This window comes from Telopea speciosissima, chromosome 6 (assembly GCF_018873765.1).
Source record: "Telopea speciosissima isolate NSW1024214 ecotype Mountain lineage chromosome 6, Tspe_v1, whole genome shotgun sequence".
Taxonomy (NCBI): domain Eukaryota; kingdom Viridiplantae; phylum Streptophyta; class Magnoliopsida; order Proteales; family Proteaceae; genus Telopea; species Telopea speciosissima.
Genome location: NC_057921.1, coordinates 12,346,449 through 12,370,599, shown reverse-complemented (window position 1 = coordinate 12,370,599; position 24,151 = coordinate 12,346,449). Strand labels below are relative to the sequence as shown.

General features: G+C 40.9%; 1 long non-coding RNA gene across 1 annotated transcript; it reads left to right on the top strand.

Annotated features, from left to right (window-relative positions):
* Window positions 1–244: 244 nt before the first annotated feature.
* LOC122666232 lies at window positions 245–22,615 on the top strand. Its single transcript, XR_006333514.1, has 2 exons — window positions 245–398; window positions 22,579–22,615. It is a non-coding gene; the product is annotated as an uncharacterized LOC122666232 (long non-coding RNA).
* The last annotated feature ends 1,536 nt before the right edge of the window (window positions 22,616–24,151 follow it).

The following is a 24,151-nucleotide window of genomic DNA, read 5'->3' as shown; positions in this document are numbered from 1 at the left end:
GTTTACATGTTTTTGCTTTATGCACCCTTACGATTTGCACTGTAGATTGTTCACGTCAAGTAATCCAAAGTGCAATTCCAGTCCATTGTCAAGATCATTAGTCTGTCTGTTATCTTTGAGAAGTCCTCAGAGTATGGGGCACGAGTAGAATTCTAAGCTGCCATGACTATGCAGGATGTCTTGCTCCATTCCAGCCACACCACGATGGCTGAAGGATTTTTGGCACAACACATACAGAAGCCTGAATGCCCCCAAAGTCTTCTACCCATGAGGAAAGCTTTCAATGGTACTTTCATCATTGCTGGGGGCTATGGTAGGGAAGAAGGCAACGAAGTCATTTCCAAAAACCATGCAGATCTTGTGGCTTATGGCCGATGGTTTTTGGCTAATTCAGATTTGTCACACCCCTATCCCATTAAAGGATAAATACTATAAACGGGGTATGATAGGATGCTTACCAACATCCTAACCACTACCAGGATCTCAATGTAGTGGCCAACGGACAGTCTCACACTAATATTAAATTACAATAATATTAGAATGCGGAAAGTAAAAGAATATTCCATTCCAAAAGATCAGAAATGAGCAGAAGCGTTACAAATACAAAAGGTTCAAGTCTATGTGATAGATAGTTTAATGTTTTACATTTTTACCCAAAAGATTAACTAAAAATAGCAACAGTAGAAATACTATCAAATATATACAATACTGATAATAAACAAAATAAAGATGTAATTGTGCCCCAATGGCACAGACCATGATTGTACGCTTTCATCAAGGTCCAAAATCACGGACTCCGATCAGTCCACATCAAAAGGATCACCATCATAGATCACCTGCATATAGCTAAAAAGGGGTTGCACAATGGGGTTACCTACACCAGCTAGTGAGAGAGCAAAGAGGCGTGCACATACACCACACAAACAGTTTCAATATCAGAATGATGCATGCTAATGTTAGATTCATTTTCCACCTAGCACAAAAATTCTATCAGTTAAGTGTATGTTAATATGATAACTCGGGAGATACTGAAGGTCACTTATCCTATCGCCCCAGTGAAACCTCAATTATCACGCGGGGACCTACGCCGGTAGAAGCCATCATGACCACCCAATGACAGACCCCGATAGCCATTACTACCCCTGACCTGGCCTCTCCCACCAACACAGCCATAAGGTGCTCAGACTATCCAACACATAAACCCCCGTTGGTAAGGGTTGTAGCATAAGGGAGCATAAAACCTAGCCACAGATATACTACATGCAAATCCTATCATCCTGAGAGGTATTCCGGGTGCATCAACGTCCCATTCCATCAAGTACCCGGGTACCAGTACGGCACAGCACATACAGACCAGGATGGCAAGTAATGATTATAATAATAATAATAATAATCTCGGGGTTCCAGCACCGGCATACCCGGCACCGTAACCCAATATGATAAAGTAAAGCAGCCCATCCACAATTCATCAATTCATATCCAACATGGTTTATATGCAAGGATGCAACATGTTAAGAATGGATGCAAGTATAAACACAATTATATGATCTACATAATTATATATATATATATAACAAGCCCAAACATCACCCAAAACCCAGTCACAGTTTGCTTGCTTGTCGTTCGGTGTGTTTGGTAAGGTTTACCTTAGTGCACTCACTCCCGTACCAGTTACGAAGTCTAAGGATGCGTGAGAAGAATATTAGAAGTGTATAGGTGGGTCCCATGAGGGGTCCCAATAATTTAGTTAAAGTTTGGGTGAAGACAGCAAGGGCGGATGAAGGAACGGAGTTAGCCAGGTGAGTCCGGTCGTTCCCCCGTCGTCATTCTTTTAAAGTCTGTGAAGATCCTCACCTCCTACCCTTCATTCATGGAACCATAGAGGTCCTAGGATTGGGGAGGTGAGTCCATTCCTTTGTTGGAGGTCCAAAACATATAGTCCTTTAAGGAATTTAGGGGAGACAAGAGTTTCGATCCATCTCCAAGGTTTTCCCCAAGTGTTATAGACAAGTGATTTTAAACATGAAATCCTTAAGTCAGTCTGATTCCTAGCCTTCTTCTTGAGATCCAACAACCTCAAGAGCCAGGGGAGGGTGTCCTAAACCTTCCTAAGGTCATAATGTCTCATATCATTCATTGGTTTTGGGAGATCCCATGGAATGGTCTCTCCTTAGGATTTCTCATTTCTAGGTTGAGGTCACAAGTCCCTTAGGACAGCAAGGGGGTTTTGAGGGCATCAAGGGTAGACCTTGGCACTCTGATATGTTAATTAATTAATACATTTAGGGGGCACTTTAAGTGATAATTAACCCCCAATAAGATTTATTAAGTCCTATACACGCAGCCACAATGTGGGTGAGGTCACCGGACTAAAGTTATGTTCCTAAGTTTCTGTCATCATATATCAGCTAGGTTTGGGCCCAATTTTGAGGGTCTTATGTTTATATTGTTTCAATGGTTTATTCATATAAAATATATCCCTTTGAGTCTATTTTACAATGCAACTTGAATCACGTTGATACGATATGTATAGACAAAGTTACGGCCAAATTACTGAACAGTGGTCATGCTATAAAACTGCGGGTGGATCCACGAACGGATTCTGTTTGTGTGAGCCCGTCCATGCATCCGGTCAAACCCTAAGACACACTCGAGACACACCTAAGGGGGTGGATCCACGGGCATATGCACAATGGTGAGTCCGCTACTGAGTCCGCTAGCAGTAGAAATGAGTTTTTCAACTCTGAATTACATCCAAATTGGTTCCCAAGGCCCCCAATGGCTTCAAGGGCTTGTAGGGATGACTTCCAAGGTTCATTAGGGTCCCAAATATCCTAATGGCACAAAGCATTAAGCCATCTATGGTCTACATCCAATCCCTCAACCCAAACTTGGGTTTTAAGGTGAAATCCTAGGTTTTCATGGCTTGGGTTGAATGGCACTTCAAAGAGAGGTGCAAGGATATGCAAAGGCATCCCAAAGGGACTACAATCATCTCCCCAACAAGAGCATTGGGTCCCAAGTGGAACCTAAGCTAATCCCAAGCCCCAAAATCCAAAACCTAAACAAATAAATAGAGAAATGGAGGAGGAGAGGTGGCTTACCTTCAATGGAGGCAGCAAGCACAAAGCTAGGTGAGCCTTCTTTAACCTCCTTTCTTCTACTTCTGTTTCTCCTCTTCTTTTCTTTTCTTTTCGTCTTCTCCTTCTTCCTTCTTTTCCATTCTTTTCTTCTTTCCTTCTTCGGACAGCAAGAGGGGAGGGATGAGATGAGGTGTCGGAGGGGAGGAGGACAGCAGCTTGCTCTCTTCTCCCTTCCCTTCTCTTCTTCTTCTTCTTCTTCTTCTTCTTCTTTCTCTCTTCTACGGTTTCAGCAATAGGGAGAAATGGGAATGACCTAAAGAGCTCATCCCATAAATAACTAAAATGGGCTTTAGGGCTTGTTTACCTAGGTCCTTAAATCCTAAAAACCTATTTTTAACTCAAGATGGGCCTTGGGGTCAGTTTGGTTTAGGTGCCCTCAAAACACATTTAACCTTTAGTCTTTTAATAGGTTCTAATTAGGTCTTAGGTCATGTTTGGTCCAAGTCTTAGACCATTAGGTCCATTTAGTTAATTAGGGTCTGTTTGGGGTTGGACCCAAGTTCATAGGACTTAATTGTCCTTCAAGGTCTGTTTGGGTTTAGGTTAGGGTGCTAAAACCCATTAAAATCATATTTGGGTCTTGTGGGCCCACATACAAGGTTCAAAAATACAAAAGAAGGTAAGGGTGGGGGTCCATCTGGTCCAAGGGTCTGATTATAGTGTCCGGGACACAAGAATGTGGGTCCCATTGGAAAATAAATCAAAAGGGCAGGTAATAGCACGGGTGGATTATCGATCGGATTCACCAGCAGTGGATCCGGTCGTGACTCTGGTGCTGCTTTTAGGGCCCAAACTTCAAGGAAAGTTGGAGGCTTTGGCCCACACTTCCAATACTTTGAGGGAATTCTTATTATAATATTTTGAGTCCAAGGTTATCAGTGTTGACCATAGCTATAGGGCATTACCCTTCAGTAAGGTCTAAATTGCCCCGGGGTATTAGGGTATATTATGGGTGTGGGTGTAACATCCCCCAAACCTTATTAAAAAATTTGTCTTTGAAATTTAACGTGGCTAGGGTTCCAAATAGATGAGGATACTCCGACCGCCTTGCATCTTCTCATCACTCAGACACTCCTTGGTCAAAATGCTCACTCCACGGTACCTTCACAATGAGATAGTATGGTTAAGGAGACTAAGCTTGTTGCACCCCAGGTTTTCTTTAGATCCTCGCCATAGGTCAAGACAGCGACAAGTTCAGGTCATTCCCAATTCAAAACATTAGCTAAGTCTAGGATGTACCTCCTTAGTATCAATGTATGGAATACATCATGGACTCCTGCCAATTAAAGGTAATGCCAACCTTTACACCTTTGGTTAATGATCTTCTCAATTCTCATTCTTACTGAACCTCATCACCCATATGGTTAGCGATACCCGAAGTAACACGACATCTCCTACTGCAACTCCAGGTCCTTCCTTCCCATAGGAATATAACTCTTCATTGTCAAGTCCACAACAAGCTAATGCGGCTCGTGAGTCAAGACAAGCGTCAGGCTGGGAGTGTACTCTCTCGACATCGATACATGGAACACACCATAATTACCTGTCAAGGATGGTGACAGTACCAATCCATACACTTTAGCTTCACTCCCACCATTTCTCTTCTCGAATACATCTATTGACTTTAGTAACACTACATCAGCAGGTCAGGCTTCTCTGATCTTCTTCATCAATGACGATTGCACCACTCAAGTTGTAAATGACCTAGTGGTACCTTCTGTCAATAGTCCAAAATCCTCTCTTTAATAATATCCATCTTTACACTATTACACCGGTGGCTTGAAATCCTCCGAGTTCGGTTGATCCATGTTCAACATATCCAAGGCTCTGGGAGGATCGACTTCGAATAATCCTTGAGAATCAATAGATCTAACTATCTCTATGTAACATGCCCAATGCCTATATTCTTGAGGTTTTGGGTTGTAAGGTATAAGTCTGTACTACCCTTTTTCTTACAAGGCTTTTGCTCTGAAGACTCTCACTTCTGATTCTCCAATACCTAACTCAACTTTATAATGAATTGGAATATTGATGGACCCCATGCTGTTTGCTCCAATTAACGGAGGGGACATTCGGTGACCCATTACTCCACTCATACCTATTGTTGAGTAAAGTTTTGTCAAATCCTTCAGTTCCAGTTTCCAAAGCCATTCAACCACGCAAGACTACAAGACCAACTCCCGACATAACATTCTACACCAACTTCCATCCTAAGAGCTGTTACCGACTTCTTTACCTTTGGTCTAGACTACCTCTTCTAACCATCTTTCGATTGTGGGTGAACAGCCATATTAACTCTCCATTACACGCCTTATAGTCTTTCACCACCCCTCTGGAATTTAGACACACATCTGGGATCCTACAGGACCAGGTCTATGGACTAGGTCCATATACCAAGTCATTCTCAGCATTTTCGGTAGGGTTACCGATAAGTCCTAGGAATGGCACTCCCAAGTGACACAGTTGCCATAGGCTCACCCTAGAGCACTCAGGACCACTCCCAGTACTTCCAGTATGGTCACTAATGAGTTCTAAGAATAGCACTCCCAAAGGGACGTATGGGGTCAATGCTCAAACTCGTTTGACTCACCTAAGGTATGCTCAAGGTTAGGCAAGATTTAAGAATTAGCTCTCCTGAGGTACACTCAGGGCCAATACCAAAATCTCCATCTAACAATCTTAAGCAGTACTCTGGGTCAAGTAAGATTTAAGAATCAGCTCTCATGAGGATGCTCAAGGCCGATATCGAGATCTCCATCTGATACTCCCAAGTGGTACTCAGGCATAGGCAAGGTCCAAGCCGCTCTCCCAAAGATCGCTCAGGGCTGAGATCAAAATCTCCATCTAACACTCTCGAGTGATACTCAGGCTCAGTCAAGATTTAAGAATCAACTCTCATGAGGTCGCTTAAGGCCGACGCCGAGATCTCCATCTGATACTCCCGAGTGGTACTCAGGCACAGGCAAGATCCAAGCCGCTCTCCTAAGGATCACTCAGGGTTCAGACTGAAATCTCCATCTGATACTCCTAAGTGATGCTTAGGGTCGAACAAGACCAAGGATAGGCACACCCAAGGGTATTCGGGGCCAATCTCAGCTTAACAAATATCTCCCAAAGAAGTCCGGGCCACTCACTGAGGCCACGAGAAAACAAAAGAAAAGAAAAGAACAACCCCCCTTCTACTCATTAGACTATGTAATAAGTCCCTTGGTGAGTCTCTCATGGACAGTAGGCTACGCACTAAGGGATTCCTACTGCCATAGTCGACAACCAAAAATTAAGTTCAAAGTTCTAAACAAAATAGAGCATATGCATGTAATAGGTATGAACATATGGTACCTGACACAATGAACTTCATCTTAAATTCATGTTGGCAATGTGAAGAAACAATGCATGCCAGGCATTAGGAATAAGATACCTATTACTGCGCTCGATGGTGACTCTGTCCACTCTAGAATCATGGTGAGACGTTGCCTTGGGATCCACTATCCCGCTATGACTCCTCGGGATACAGGACATTCAGATATGGCACGCACTCGGCCTTATGGTGTGGGTAATTCCTAATCATATGCCCCCGCTCACTGCATCCATAGAAAATAATATTCGGATCACATGCCTAAGGGGTATTGGTGGATCGTGATGATCGATCATATGGATTTGCATTCCGTCTCCCAGGTTGCACCGAAGTTAAACTAGGGTAGGCCCCTTTAAAATTCTTATTGGGTCCCACGGTGTTACACCCGCACCAGAGAGCCTATTTGTTTATTATTTATCCTTGTGTTGAGTAGACTATGCTGCCTTGTTTGCCGGTGTGTCTTTCGCCGTGATGGTCAAATGGTAAATTATTAAACCTATTTTTTTTGCTTGTTTCCTTCCCCTTAAAGTCCCTGAGGTGTGGGTCCAAGCCCAGACCTTTTTGATACTTTATCTACCCTTTCTATTGCATAGGATGCAGGGTCCTATGTGCATTCGACCCTGCATCCGATGCTATTGCTGTGGCTAATTTGAGTGAGACCTTATGTGGGGCCCACATGCCCTTTATCGAGGATGTTGTTGGTGCCTTGTCGTGGTTGACTACTACCCTAGCCTCCCTTCTATTTAGGTGACCTCTTAAGTGGGCCCTTGGGCCTAAGTCATGCTTGAAATAGTTTAATGTACTTTAGACATTAAAAGACCTTAGCCAAACAAGACCCAAGCTTTATTCTAAAATGAAGCCCATTAGGCCCAAGTTGTGTCAAAATGGTGTTTAATTGAGTTTAGGAGGGTAATGAGTTTAGATGGGTGATATGTTTGTGGTTCATTAAGAGACTCTACCCAAACAACCCCTAAGTGGGCATTTAAACTACCCTACCCAAACAAGCCCTAGATTTATAGCTAAGAGGCCCTAGCCAAACAGGCCTTAGTAAGGCACATCTATAGATATGAGAGCTAGGGCTATTCCTTAGTCTTTTTCATTTTCTTTCCTAACCTAATCGTGAAAGGAGAGGAGAGCTTTGAAGAGAGGAGGCAGCAAGGAGGAGAAGAAGGTGGGATCGGCTGCTTGAGCTTGGATCTACAAGGAGGACCTCTTGTGTACCTCAAATCAGGTAGGCCAAGAATACTCTTGCCTCTCTCCCTTCTCTTTTCTCTTTTCGATTGAGCTTGGAAGGCCCTCCATGTCCTTCTTTTTTAGCTTAGATGGCTCACCTAATTTCAGTCTTGAGTTTGGGTTTCCTCTTGGAACCAAATGGTTTATCCTAAGCTATGTTTTTGGGACTCCATTAATGTATTACAGTCGTATAAAGACCTTTATTTGACCTCTTGCTAAATCTATTTGATTCTAAAGCTTTAACCACCAAAGAAAACCCCCTCCCTAGTCCCTTGGAACTTAAAGAACCAAATGGGGCAAATCTGGGCTGTTAAGGACCTTAAAAATCGCACCTGGGTTGCATCGAAGGTAAAGCTCTACGTGAGTCCGATGTTGCCTCCGATGTGGCCTGAGCCTGCAGGGAAGGTTGGACTCAAGGTCAGAGGCAAGCCTGTTGAGTCCGACGCTACCTTCGATGTGGCCTGAGGTCAGACGCAGGGTCAGACTCAGGGTCAGAGGCAAGCCTGTTGAGTCCGACGCTGCCTCCGATGTGGCCTGAGCCTGCAGGAAGGGTCGGACTCAGGGTCGAAGGCAGGCACTGTTGAGTCCAACGTTGCCTTCGATGCTGTTTTCAAGGCCTATAACTTATGTAAACTATGGGGTTTCTCTATGAGGCCTCCCCTACACTCTCTCACACTCTTATTCACTTCCATAGGCGCCAACATATGTGCAATGGAGTGATTTTGAGCGGGAATCGTTGCGCTTATAAAAATTCTATTTGAAGTAATTGGTGAGTGGGTTTGGGTGACTGTCTGAGCTTATTTACTTTTGCTTATTCATGCATTTATGAATTATAGTGTGACATTATCATTCAAGCATGATTGCATATTTGCATTTATTCTTATTTGATGATGATGATGATGATGATGATTTGGATGATATAGATTTGTGTTAGGTTACGGTGCCGGGAAGTACTGGCATCGGAACCCCCGAATTACGTGGCATTGTATATTGCATCTCATTCTTGCCTGTATGCATCATGTTGTGTTGGTACCCGGGTGTTAAATGAAATGGGACGTTGACATACCCGGATGTACCTCTCAACACGATAGGATTCATGTAGTATATCTGTGGTTAGGCTCAGTTCCCTATGCTATGACCCTTACCAACAGGGGTTTAGGTGTTGGGTAGCCAGAGCACCTGCTGCCTGTGGAGAGTTAGAGAGGCCAGGCCAAGGGTAGTAATGGTTATCGGGGTCTACCTCTGGGTGGTGATGGCTACGACCGACGCGGGTCCCATAGTAATAATTGAGATTGCATTGTGGTGAGAATGAAAGGATCCACAGTGTTTTTCCGAGTTATTATAGTAGCATATACCCATTGACTTAGCATTGTGTGTTAGGTGGTAAATGAATTAATAATGGCATGCACCATGGACTATTTGTGATTGTGTGATTGTGCATCCCCTTTTCTCTCTCACTAGCTCGGTGGAGCTAACCCCCGTGTACACATTCTTTTTAGATTTTGATGCAGATGATTACTATGGAGCCAAAGACCGTGACTGAGGATCATGGCGATAGTTGCCCATGATGATTGTGCCTACGAGCTGTACTGTTACTTGGGATCATTCCCGTTTTATTATTGTTGAGAGCCTTGTGCTTTGTATAAACTTTATGTTTTACCTTTTTGGTAGCTACTTGATGGTCATAGGAATTTTGTAACTATGTTACTTATTATCATTAGCCAATGAACATCTTAAAATTATTTCATTTACGCTTCGGCAAACTCTAACCTATCTTGGAATGTAATATTCTTTTATCTTTCACACTGTGATATTATTATATTTTAATATTGGTTTATGACTGCGAGTTGGCCACTGCATCGAGATCCTGGCGGTGAGGTGGGATGACGCGTGTCACCCAAATCATACCATGATATTGTACTTTATCCCTTGTCGGGATAGGGGTATGATAACATGGTATCATTACTGTGGAGCCAGAGACCGTGACTGAGGATCATGGCGATGGTTTCCCATGATGATTGTGCCTACGGGCTGTGCTGTTACTTAGGATCGTTCCCGTTTTGTTATTGTTGAGAGTCTTGTGCTTTGTATAAACTTTTATGTTTTACCTTTTTGGTAGGTACTTGATGGTCATAGGAATTTTGTAACTATGTTACTTATTATCATTAGCCAATGAACAGCTTATAATTATTTCATTTACGCTTTCGCAAACTCTGACCTATCTTGGAATGTAATATTCCTTTGTCTTTCGCACTCTGATATTATTGTATTTTAATATTGATTTATGACTGTGAGTTGGCCACTGCATCGAGATCCTGGCGGTGAGGTGGGATGACGCGTGTCACCCCAATCATACCCTGATATTGTACTTTATCCCTTGTCGGGATAGGGGTGTGACAACATGGTATCAGGGCGTGATGCTCTGCACCAACCACAGTCTAGCGAAGATTCATGATTTACTCTACTCCACTAGATTCTAATTTAAAAGCTTTCAAGAGAATAACTGGCTTGTGTGTGAACTTAGGGAGAAGACATTGTTATGAAAAATAGTTTACAATAATAGCATATAATAGGAAAACAGTGTGTTTTAACAAGGAGGATGGATCTTATTAATAATTCAATTATTGCTACATAAGCCTCCCTTGGCCTCTAGTATATAGCAAAAATGATTATGCTATCCTATTGCATATTAAACAATGGGTATAACATAAAGTGGTTAAAGGTTTTACCATGCAATCCAACCTAGAGAGAGTCATTAAGATAGATTTCCATAAAACTTAGCATGTTGGGTGTATGTTGCTTACCAAGCAAAATAGTAATATAAGAGCAATTACAACTAGAGGACTAGTTAGTTAAAGAGAGAACATTTATTTCAACCCCACTTGCAACTCAATGACATAAGACATGCCAAGCTAGTGGTGCAAGTCATGGGGTGATCATGAGTAAGCCAAAGCAGCAAAATTTGGAGAATCTCAAGTCTAATTAGTGATCCTTTGTACACCATAACCTTAGGCAACAGTTGGGTATGGTTTGATATAGCTTTAGTCACAATAAAAATCATATTTTATGCAAGGCATGATGGAATCATAACATGGGATACTTACCACTATAAATCCAATCCAAGAAGACAAGTTTAACAGTTGTAAAGTGGCATGCCTGAATAAAGCTCGGATGATTCAGTCAACTAATACATTTTAATGATGTCTATGAAAGGAGTATAGCTGTGGTTAATTGAAATGAAGGCTTGAACCCCAATATTGAAACCTAGTAATGGCTTGTAATGAGTAGACAAAATTATGCATGCCTATCATAATCCATGTTCAAAATACATCAATGGAAAGTGTTTTGTCTCCTAAGTGTAGTATGAAGACGAAATAGAGAGTTTTATTCCCTTAGTAATATTATACCAATACACTTAAAAAAAAAAATAAAAAAGAAAAAAGAAAAAAAAAGAAGAGAATGGAATGAAGACAAACACGAATGCAAATTTGAAGAGCTATCATTCTCTCACCTTAGTCAAGAAGACTTAGAAAGAATTCACCTCTAGAGAGAGATCTTACTTTTTAAGCTTTCTTCAAGAAATCTATCTTAATGGTCCAAAGCACATGTAGTTGGGTTTAAACAATAAATTTATGAAATGATCAATGGAAGATGGGAGTACTCCTATCATAAGGTTGTTTCCCCCAAAACAGCAAGGTTTCAGTTTTGAACTTATTCAATCCAAGCTCTTGCATAAATCGAATATGTAAGAGAATTAGATAAAAATTTCCATGCTAGGATTAAGATGGGGTGACTTATTAATGATGTAAATATCACATTCAAGTCATACATGTATAACCAGGAAAGAAGAGAAAAGAATCAAAAACCTTGTCAATGTTGAAGTTCTTCTTTCAATCTTAATCTAGAAATGCTAGGGGAAATCAAGTATAGTTTTGGGTTGAGGTTTTCTTTCCAAACTCAACCTAGAAAGTCATAGGGATAACTAAGAACATGACTAGGACTTCCCATACCTTGAACCTTATATATATATAAAAAGAGATATATATATATATACAGTAGTAGGACAAAACATAAACCTGTATTGCTTCAAGAGAAGAAAATAAAATAAAATAAAATAAAATAAAAATAAAAATACAGTAATGGGGCCCAATGTGAATGCGGGATCAATTCTCTATCTCACTTATATGCTTGACCTAATGCCTGAAAAGAAAATACAGCAAGAAGTGCAAGTATGTGCTTGAGTTAATCGAGTTTAAAATCAATGGGAAAAATAAATAAAAATATTTAATGACCAAATACATGGATCCACCACATTTTACCAAGAGTTGAATGAGAAAGAAACAGCCTAAAGTTGTTCTTTTTTTTTTATATTCTAAATTTTCAACCTAGAAGTAATGTAAACAACCAAGAGTATGACTAGGATTGCTCATACTTTAAATAAGGTGAAAATCCTAAAAGGTGATCATACAAACACATGCTACCTTTCTTCCCAAAACAGAGCAGAAATTTTAACTACAATATGTATAAAAAATCCAAAGTCTTACCTTAGATTCTTGAATGAATGATTCAATTACTTGAATGGTGTTTCAAACTATTGTTCTTAAATAAACACGAGAAAAGGAAGTTATGAACTTAGGTAATCATCTAGACTATAACAGTAGAAGTGTTCTCAGATTTGGGGGGGGATTATAATTCCAAACCCCAATAAAGTTTTCCTTTATCCATTTTTCTTTTCAAAAAAAATATATATATACAGAAAAAAGGGAATTTTTATCCCCTTACTAAGACTAAGGAAATTGAGGAAAGCATGCCAAAGATTTTATACTTTTCTCTCATATTCAATTGAAAACATAACTTGGGATAGGTGGTGTAAGTATGCACTTAAGTGAAGATAAGCTTTATAGAAAAAAGAACTTAAACCAATCAAGAGACATGAATACAATCCACTACACTTGAATTAAGTGGGATCAATAAGATCTTTGTTTAAGATTAAAACCCTTCCCCAAATCCAAGTATAGGGTATAGAATAAATGATCAAGTACATGGTGGAGACATTGTGCGATCCATCTAACTAGTAAACAAAAAAAAACAGAAATTATATATGCCCTATTACTTTTCCTCCAAAACAATGTAGGAACTTCTGCACAAAGTAAGATTTAAAATCTACAAGTCTTGGCCTAAAACTCAGGGGTGAATGATTTAATGGCTTAAAGGGAGTTTTAACATTTAATCATGAACAAATAAATGAAAATAATATACTTAAAGAAACCTCTCCCACTTTTTCCCCAAACAGTAAAAGTTTTTCATTTTTGGGTTTGGTTCATCCAAACCCTTAGTTTGGGAATGGTAGTGCTAGAATGTATTTAGGATGTGCAAATAATTTCAAACAAGCAATCAACAAGGCTATTAACAATCTTGAATGAATAATTTAAATATATCTTCAACAAAGGGAAAGTAGTTTGGTTTAGAATGGGACAAAAATCCAAAATCCTTACCTAAACTCCTAGGAGAAAGATGTAAGAGCATAAATGAGGTTACAAAGAGTTGAGCATTAGCAAACTATTAGAAATAATGCCCTTGTAAAAAAAAAAACCCTTCCACGATTTTGCCCAAAGCAGTGGGGTATTTTCAATTTTGGGTTTGGCTTCCCCCAAGCCATACCCTAGAATCGTGGACAGCAGTACTAAGAAATGAATGGGTTGTGCAAACGACCCTATTTTAGGTAAAATGAGAAAATCCAAACACTCTTGGAAGGAAAATTTTAACAAAAATCCCAAACATAGAAAAAAAAAATAAAAATTTGAATGAGAGGGCAAGCTGCAGGCTATGTTCTAAAAAAAAAATTTGACATCGGATGCACACCCTGGTTAAATCTGATTATGCATCCGATGTTTTTTCTATGCTGCAGCTCGGATCTGATTTACGATCGGATGCAGGTGACTGGCTGCATCCAATCCCTCCTTAAACCTATTTTTGCTGGCTTTTCATGACCAACCCTCCTCCAATCCTTTTGTACTTTATTGTGCCCCTTGTTTATGTTTTAGCCTTGTCTTACGAGTGTGTCAATGTTGAATTTGGTCAAATCCACTTGTGTTATCTTATGCTTGTATTGTTGATCTTAAGGTTTAACACCTAGTTTAATTGTTCACTGTTATTGTAGTAACTCGCTATACCTAGTCCAACTGTCGGTAAGTGACTCACGAAAGGTTTTATTAAGTAGCCTAGTCATTAGAGAGAGGTACATTTTATTTTTTTGCGGCCTTAGTTTTTAGCCCAGGCTTCCTTGAGAAAATAACTAGAGAGTCTGAGTTTTAGTTCCAAGTACCCTTGGGCGTGTCCACCCTTGGTCTTGTTCGACCCTGAGTACCACTTGGGAGCATTAGTTGGAGATTTCAGTATTAACCTTGAGTGATCCTCTAGAGAGTTGATTCTTAAATCTTGCCTGACCTTGAGCATCGCTTGGGAGAGTCAATCTAGAACAGAGGCTAGGAAGTGAGTAATAGCTCCTGAGATAAAAGTTGTTGTAAGTTATTCTGTCGGGAGTTGGTCTTGTAGTCTTATGTGGTTGTTTGGCTTTAAAAACTGGAACTGAAGGATTCGACAGAACTTTACTCAACAATAGGTATGAGTGGAGTAATGGATCACCAATGCATTCACTCCATTTTGGGAATGAACAATAGGAGATTCCATCAATATTCCAATTCATTCTAAAGTTGACTTAAGTATTGGGGAATCAGAAGTAAAAGTCTTCAAAGCAAAGCCTTGTAAGAAAAGTAGCACAAACCTAACCTTGCGACCCTAATTAAAGGAAGTTTAATATTGGGCGTAGTCCAGAGGTTTAGTTAGACTTTTTGTTTCCTTTTGGTTTGTATCTGAAGTTTGAACCTCCCTGGACTCTTAGACACATTGACCTTTAACCCAATTGAGCCTAGGATTTGTTTTGCTCGTTTGCTTAGAGGCAAGGAATTGTTACGCGATCGAAGTATCCTCATCTATTCGGATCCCCAGACACGTTAAATTTTGAGGATGAAATTTTTTATAAGGTTGGGGGAATGTTACACCCGCACCCGAGAGCCTATTTGTTTATTATTTATCCTTGTGGTGAGTAGACTATGCTACCTTGTTTGTCGGTGTGTCTTTCACTGTGATGGTCAAATGGTAAATTACTAAACCTATTTTTTTTGCTTGTTTCCTTCCCCTTAAAGTCCCTGAGGTGTGGGTCCAAGCCCAGACCTTTTTGATACTTTATCTACCCTTTCTATTGCATAGGATGCAGGGTCCTATGTGCATTCGACCCTGCATCCGATGCTGTTGTTGTGGCTAATTTGAGTGAGACCTTATATGGGGCCCACATGCCCTTTATCGAGGATGTTGTTGGTGCCTTGTCATGGTTGATTACTACCCTAGCCTCCCTTCTATTTTGGTGACCTCTTAAGTGGGTCCTTGGGCCTAAGTCATGCTTGAAATAGTTTAATGTACTTTAGACATTAAAAGACCTTAGCCAAACAAGACCCAAGCTTTATTCTAAAATGAAGCCCATTGGGCCCAAGTTGTGTCAAAATGGTGTTTAATTGAGTTTAGGTGGGTAATGAGTTTAGATGGGTGATATGTTTGTGGTTCATTAAGAGACTCTACCCAAACAACCCCTAAGTGGGCATTTAAACTACCCTACCCAAACAAGCCCTAGATTTATAGCTAAGAGGCCCTAGCCAAACAGGCCATAGTAAGGCACATCTATAGATGAGAGCTAGGGCTATTCCTTAGTCTTTCTCATTTTCTTTCCTAATCTAATCATGAAAGGAGAGGAGAGCTTTGAAGAGAGGAGGCAGCAAGGAGGAGAAGAAGGAGAAGAAGGAGCAAAAGAAGGAAAAGAAGATGGGATCGGCTGCTTGAGCTTGGATCTACAAGGAGGACCTCTTGTGTACCTCAAATCAGGTAGGCCAAGAATACTCTTGCCTCTCTCCCTTCTCTTTGTCTCTTTTCGGTTGAGCTTGGAAGGCCCTCCATGTCCTTCTTTTTGAGCTTAGATGGCTCACCTAATTTCAGTCTTGAGTTTGGGTTTCCTCTTGGAACCAAATGGTTTATCCTAAGCTATGTTTTTGGGACTCCATTAATGTATTACAGTCCTATAAAGACCTCTATTTGACCTCTTGCTGAATCTATTTGATTCTAAAGCTTCAACCACCAAAGGAAACCCCAAATCTGGATTTTTGAGCTTTTGATCCTTTAAATCCCTCAATATTTTGATGATAGGTACTTCTAAGACCTTAATAGACCATATGACACCCCCTCCCTAGTCCCTTGGAACTTAAAGAACCAAATGGAGCAAATCTGGGCTGTTAAGGACCTTAAAAATCGCACCTGGGTTGCATCGGAGGCAGAGCTCTGTGTGAGTCCGACGTTGGTTCCGATGTGGCCTGAGCCTGCAGGGAAGGTTGGACTTAAGGTCGGAGGCAAGCCTGTTGAGTTTAACTTTGCTTCCGATGTGGCCTGAGCCTGCAGGAAGGGTCGAACTCAAGGTCGGAGGCAATCCTGTTGAGTCCGACGCTGCCTCCGATGTGGCCTGAGCCTGCAGGAGGGTCGGACTCAGGGTCGGAGGTAGGCACTGTTGAGTCCGATGTTGCCTCCGATGCTATTTTCAAGGCCTATAATTTATGTAAACTGTGGGGTTTCTCTATGAGGCCTCCCCTACACTCTCTCACACTCTTATTTACTTCCATAGGTGCCAACATATGTGCAATGGAGTGAGTTTTAGCTGGAATCATTGCGCTTATACAAATTCTATTTGAAGTTATTGGTGAGTGGGTTTGGGTGACCGTCTGAGGTTATTTACTATTGCTTATTCATACATTTATGAATTATATTGTAACATTATCATTCAAGCATGATTGTATATTTGCATTTATTCTTATTCGATGATGATTTGGATGATATGGATTTGTGTTGGGTTACGGTGCCGGGAAGTATTGGCATCGGAACCCCCGGATTATGTGGAATTGTATATTGCATCTCATTCTTAGCTGTATGCGCCGTGTTGTGCTGGTACCCGAGTGTTAGATGGAATGGGACATTGACACACCCGGATGTACCTCTCAACACGATAGGATTCATGTAGTATATATGTGGTTAGGCTCAGTTCCCTATATTGAGGTTGCATTGTGGTGAGAATGGAAGGATCCATAGTGTTTTCCCGAGTTATTGCAGTAGCATATACCCATTGACTTAGCATTGTGTGTTAGGTGGTAAATGAATTAATAATGGCATGCACCATGGACTATTTATAATTGTGTGATTGTGCATCCCTTTTCTCTCTCACTAGCTCGGTGGAGCTAACCCCCGTGTACATATTCTTTTTAGATTTTGATGCAGATGATTACTGTGGAGCTAGAGACCGTGACTGAGGATCATGGTGATGGTTGCCCATGATGATTGTGCCTACGGGCTATACTGTTACTTGGGATCGTTCCCTTTTTGTTATTGTTGAGAGCCTTGTGCTTTGTATAAACTTTTATGTGTTACCTTTTTGGTAGCTACTTGATGGTCATAGGAATTTTGTAACTAAGTTACTTATTATTATTAGCCAATGAATATCTTATAATTATTTCATTTACGCTTCCACAAACTCTAACCTATCTTGGAATGTAATATTCCTTTGTCTTTTGCACTCTGATATTATTGTATTTTAATATTGGTTTCTGCCTGTGAGTTGACCACTGCATCGAGATCCTGGCGGTGAGGTGGGATGACGCGTGTCACCCTAATCATACCATGATATTGTACTTTATCCCTTATCGGGATAGGGGTGTGACACACGGGTTCCTGTGGACTAATAGGTCTCTTTCCGGATCTGGGCTGAGTTACGTATTCCTCCTCTTGTACGTCCTTCCCAGACTTATCAGGTACAGGGTGTGTATCGGGCACTGGAGGAGTCCCTGGAACAGCTTGTGCCCGCTGCGCAGTGTGAAACTGTACATTCAGACTAGCCATGAACTGTTGCTGCTGATGTTGCACTGCAGTAGTTACCTCATTCATGAATAGTTTTTGACGTTGCTGAAGGTCTTTTAGCATATCCAAGAACGTGTCCTTCAAAAATTCATCTTGGCGTCGTAGGAAACTTCTCATCATATCATTCACTATAGTGGTAACATCATAAGCAGTGAGGGAGGGTTGTGCAATAGGTGCAAGGGGTGGGTTGCCCTACACACCAGTGGTAGCAGGTTCTGGGGGAGGTATAGGTGGTGGCACCCGCGATGGGGGTACTGGCTGCCTTTCCCTTGCTATTGCTTGAAGCTGGGCATTCATGGTTTACATGAATAAGTTTTGTTCTTGTTGCATAGCCCGTTGATCCTATAGCATAGCTTGCAACGTGTTCCCCAGCATTACGGTAACGTCCGCATCATCTTGAACTGGAGGCATCTCTAACAGAACCGCACCTGAGGAGTCTGCGGCCTCATCATGGGGAGGGGAGCGATTTCCACTAGAACGGGTATGGACCATTTCGAGTACCTGCTCATTTGCCACCCTCAACATAAATATGCCAAAACATCAAAGCACAAAAGAAGAGTTTTAAGTCATTGAGTTCCCACACACATAAGCATGCATGAAAATCGCAAGTGATGGGAAAAACATGATATGAGATAGAATTGGACTAGCCAAAGAAAGCTAGTCAAAAACTCCACAGTTGGCTTGGATGGTTGAATTGCAAGTTGCAAATAGATCACACAATCGTCTGATCAACCATCCAGAAAAAATCTGCATTCAAACATAGAGACTAGCAGTGACATGGAATCCTAAGCATAGTGCCTATAGTTCTTTTATGTTCTCTTACATTTTATGCTCTTTACATTATTTTAGTTAAAGTAGTAGTAGTTTATTTCTTTTCCCATTTATGTAAGAGATCAAGAAATTCAGACGAAATTATGACTGAACAGTTGTTTCTTCATTACTGTGCCTTGTTACTTTGTTTATTATCGATGTTATCGGCTTTCACTCCTAACTAGTCTTCTACCTAGGTTGTGTACTCATTAATTTATTATCTTGCAAGCTTTTAAGTTCTGAACCTAATTGTGTAGAGTAAATCAAGGGTCTCTGCTAGACTGTGATTGGTGCAGAGCATCACAACTCCGATACCACTCTGTCACACCCCTATCCCATTAAAGGATAAAATACTACAAACGGAGTATGATAGGATGCTTACCAACATCCTAACCACTACCAGGATCTCGATGCAGTGGCCAATGCATAGTCTTACACTAATATTAAATTACAGTAATATTAGAATGCGGAAAGTAAAGGAATATTCCATTCCAAAAGATCAGAAATGAGCGGAAGCGTTACAAATACAAAAGGTTCAAGTCTACGTGATAGATAGTTTAATGTTTTACATTTTTACCCAAAAGATTAACTAAAAACTGCAATAGTAGAAATACTATCAAATATATAAAATACTGATAATAAACAAATTAAAAAGATGTAATTGTGCCCCAATGGCACAGACCATGAGTGTACGCTATTATCAAGGTCCAAAATCACGAACTCCGATCAGTCCACATCAAAAGGATCACCATCATAGATCACCTGCATATAGCTAAAAAGGGGTTGCGCAACGGGGTTAGCTACATTAGCTAGTGAGAGAGCAAAGGGGAGTGTACATACACCACACAAATAGTTTTAATATCAAAATGATGCATGCTAATGTTAAATTCATTTTTCACCTAGCACACAAATTCTATCGGTCAAGTGTATGCTACTGTGATAACTTGGGAGACACTAAGGGTCACTTATCCTATCGCCCCAGTAAAACCTCAATTATCATGAGGGGACCTACGCCGGTAGAAGCCATCATGACCACCCAGTGGCAGACCCCGATAGCCATCACTACCCCTGACCTAGCCTCTCCCACCTCCACAGCCATCAGGTGCTTAGACTATCCAACACATAAACCCCTGTTGGCAAGGGTCATAGCATAAGAAAGCATAAAACCTAGCCACAGATATACCACATGCAAATCTTATCGTCCCGAGAGGTATTCCGAGTGCATCAACGTCCCATTTCATTTAGTACCCGGGTACCAGCACGACACGGCGCATATAGACCAGGAATACAAGCAATGATTATAATAATTATAATAATAATCTCGGGGTTCCAGTACCGGCATACCCAGCACCGTAACCCAATATGATAAAGTAAAGAAGCACATCCACAATTCATCAATTTATATCCAACATAGTTTATATGCAAGGATGCAACATGTTAAGAATGGATGCAAGTATAAACACAATTATATGATCTATGTAATTATATATATATAACAAGCCCAAACATCACCCAAAACCCACTCACAGTTTGCTTGCTTGCCGATCGGTGTGTTTGGTAAGGTTTACCTTGGTGCACGTACTCCTGTACCAGTTACGAAGTCTGAGGATGCGTGAGAACAATGTTAGAAGTGTATAGGTGGGTCCCATGAGGGGTCCCAACAATTTAGTTAAAGTTTGGGTGAAGACAGCAGGGGCGGTTGAAGGAACGGAGTCAACCAGGTGAGTCCGATCATTCCCCCGCCGCCATTCTTTTGAAGTCTGTGAAGACCCTCACCTCCAACCCTTCATTCATGGAACCATAGAGGTCCTAGGGTTGGGGAGGTGAGTCCATTCCTTTGTTGGAGGTCCAAAATATATAGTCCTTTAAGGAATTTAGGGGAGACAAGAGTTTGGATCCATCTCCAAGGTTTTCCCCAAGTGTTATAGACAAGTGATTCTAAACATGAAATCCTTAAGTCAGTCTAATTCCTAACCTTCTTCTTGAGATCCAACAGCCTCAAGAGCCAGGGGAGGGTGTCCTAAACCTTCCTAAGGTCATAATGTCTCATATCATTCATTGGTCTTGGGAGATCCCATGGATTGGTCTCTCCTTAGGATTTCCCATTTCTAGGTTGAGGTTACAAGTCCCTTAGGACAGCAAAGGGGTTTTGAGGGCATCAAGGGTAGACGTTGGAACCCTGATAGGTTAATTAATTAATACATTTAGGGGGCACTTTAGGTGGTAATTAACCCCCAATAAGATTTATTAAGTCCTACACATGCAACCACAATGTGGGCGAGGTCACCGGACTAAAGTTATGTTCCTAAGTTGCTGTCATCATATATCAGCTAGGTCTGGCCCACTTTTTAGGGTCTTATGTTTATATTGGGCCCACAGTCTTCACATAAAAAATATCCCTTCGAGTCTATTTTACAACGCAATTTGAACCACATCGATACCATATGTATAGACAAAGTTACGGCCAAAATACTGAACAGTGGTCATGCTGTAAAACTGCGGGTGGATCCACGAACGGATTCTGTTTGTGTGAGTCCACCCATGCATCCGGTCGAACCCTGAGACACACCCTAGGGGGCAGATCCACAGGCAGATGCACGATGGTGAGTCCGCTGCTGAGTCCGATCACAGCAGAAATGAGTTTTTCAACTCCAAATTGCATCCAAATTGGTTCCCAAGGCCCCCAATGGCTTCAAGGGCTTGTAGGGATGACATCCAAGGTTCATTGGGGTCCCAAATATCCTAATGGCACAAATCATTAAGTCATCTATGGTCTACATCCAATCCCTCAACCCAAACTTGGGTTTTTAGGTGAAATCCTAGGTTTTCATGGCTTGGGTTGAATGGCACTTCAAAAAGAGGTGCAAGGGTATGCAAAAGCATCCCAAAGGGACTCCAATCATCTCCCCAACAAGAGCATTGGGTCTCAAGTAGAACCCAAGCTAATCCCAAGCTCCAAAATCCAAAACCTAAACTAATAAATAGAGAAATGGAGGAGGAGAGGTGGCTTACCTTCAATGGAGGCAGCAAGCACAAGGCTAGGTGAGCCTTCTTTAACCTCCTTCCTTCTACTTCTCTTTCTCCTCTTCTTTTCTTTCCTTTTCTTCTTCTCCTTCTTCCTTCTTTTCCTTTCTTCTCTTCTTTCCTTCTCCGGACAGCAAGAGGGGAGGGATGAGATGAGGTGTAGGAGGGGAGGAGGACAGCAGCTTGCTCTCTTCTCCCTTCCCTTCTCTTCTTCTTCTTCTTCTTCTTCTTCTTCTTCTTCTTCTTCTTTCTGTCTTCTACGGTTTCAGCAATAGGGAGAAATGGTAATGAGCTAAAGAGCTCATCTCATAAATAACTAAAATGGGCTTTAGGGCTTGTTTGCCTAGGTCCTTAAATCCCAAAAACCTATTTTTAACTTAAGATGGGCCTTGGGGTCAGTTTGGTTTAGGTGCCCTCAAAACACATTTAACCTTTAGTCTTTTAATGGGTTCTAATTAGGTCTTAGGTCATGTTTGATCCAAGTCTTAGACCATTAGGTCCATTTAGTTAATTAGGGTTTGTTTGGGGTTGGACCCAAGTTCATAGGACTTAATTGTCCTTCAAGGTCTGTTTGGTTTTAGGTTAGGGTGCTAAAACCCATTAAAATCATATTTGGGCCTTGTGGGCCCACATACAAGGTTCAAAAATACAAAAGAAGGTAAGGGTGGGGGTCCATCTGGTCTAAGGATCTAATTATAGTGTCCGGGACATGGAAATGTGGGTCCCACAGGAAAATAAATCAGAAGGGCAGGTAACAGCATAGGCGGATTATCGATCGGATTCACCAGCAGTGGATCCGGTCATGACTCCGGTGCTGCTGTCAGGGCCCAAACTTCAAGGAAAGTTGCGGGGCTTTGGCCCACACTTCCAAAACTTTGAGGGGATTCTTATTATAATATTTTAAGTCCAAGGCTATCAATGTTGACCATAGCCATAGGGTATTACCCTTCAGTAAGGTCTAAATTGCCCCGGGGTATTAGGGTATATTACGAGTGCGGGTGTAACAAGATTTGCCTAAGAGGTTTGAGCTTGATGCTCCCCTTAACAAGTACGATAGAGATCGAGACCTTTTACATATCTGATCCTATTCTTGGATATACCGATTATCCATTTCTCAAATCTGTAACTTAAATTTCATTTTTGTCAAAGGAGGAACTACTATCTTCAAAACCAAAGCTCTGACTTCCCCTGTTTAGCTTTAAAATATTGGTCACCTAAGGAGTAAGGAGTTTTGTTTCATGTTTTTCTTGTTTGAATCCTTGTGTAGTTTGAAGTGGCAAGAGTTTGGTCAAATGATTGTGCAGAAATAAAGAGCAATTATTATTGTGAGGATGTTTTCCTTCCTTTACTTCACGATATGCATACAATAATGTACTTATTTCTTTCCTGGCTCACATAAGTGTTAGTTTTACAGCTCTCCAACAAAAATAAAGTGATTATGTATCAAGGAAAAAATGTTTGGTTTCCATGGAACTCTACATCTGATTAAATTTTCTTTATATAATTGAATTGTATTTTGGTCCTCAGCTTTTAATCAGGGATTGTCTAAATGATACCTCTATAGGTGTATTTAGTTTTTTAGCCTGAATATTATGTGGGACCGGGGGAAGCTCCTAAATTTTTATTAAGATAAAAAACCAATAAGAACAAAGGGGGGACATAACCCGCCTTACCCCAACCCATGGAGAAAAAAATCAGTCTCAACTCAAAAGCAAATCACCTCACCCTTTCCCATTATAAAACTAAAAAACAAAATTATATATGAAAAACTAGAAGTTTATCTTTGTCCTCCCGAATAATACGACAAAGATCCTGAGGAATGTCCTTATCTGCAAAGAAGGTAGAGGAAGACAAAGAGATACAAGAAGAATTAGCCAATCAATCAGCCACACGATTGCTTTCTTGAAACAAAAAGTAAAGGTTTGCTCTAAGGAAGTCAATCAAATAAGGAATCTACTGGAACCAATATCAACAAGTCCATAAAGGGCAAAATCTCTAAATGACAAAACGCACTATGGTCTGGGAATCAGAACTGATATGACAACCTGTATGACCCAATTCGGCACACATATGAAGGCCATCTAGAAGCGCCCTCATTTCTGCCTATGAGTTAGTGCAAACTCCATAATAATTGGCAAATGCCTTAACAAAGGAGCCATCCTAGTTGCGAATAAGGCCACCCCCTCCACTAATACTAGGATTTCCTTTATTTGCCCCATCAACTTTAAGCTTTATCGCATTAAAGGGTAGACACCAATAAACTGGTTCTACAATGAACTTTTTTAATTTTCCTTTTTGGTTCGGGAATGAACTTTAAATCTACTAGTTTAGATTTCAGTTCTGGCATGTGGATAATGTTAAATATCATTCAGTTTGGTCAAAATTGATTAGCATATCGCAAGATTGACCAAAAATAGCACATAACTGACCAAAGTTACCAAATATTTTCGAATTTGATCAAATTATCCATATTCATAATAGAAATATCACTAATATGTAGGGGTGAAACAGGTCCCCCTAGCCCAACCCTAAGTCCTCTTAGCTCAACCCAAACCCAACCCAGCCCTAGGTCTGGCTAAGA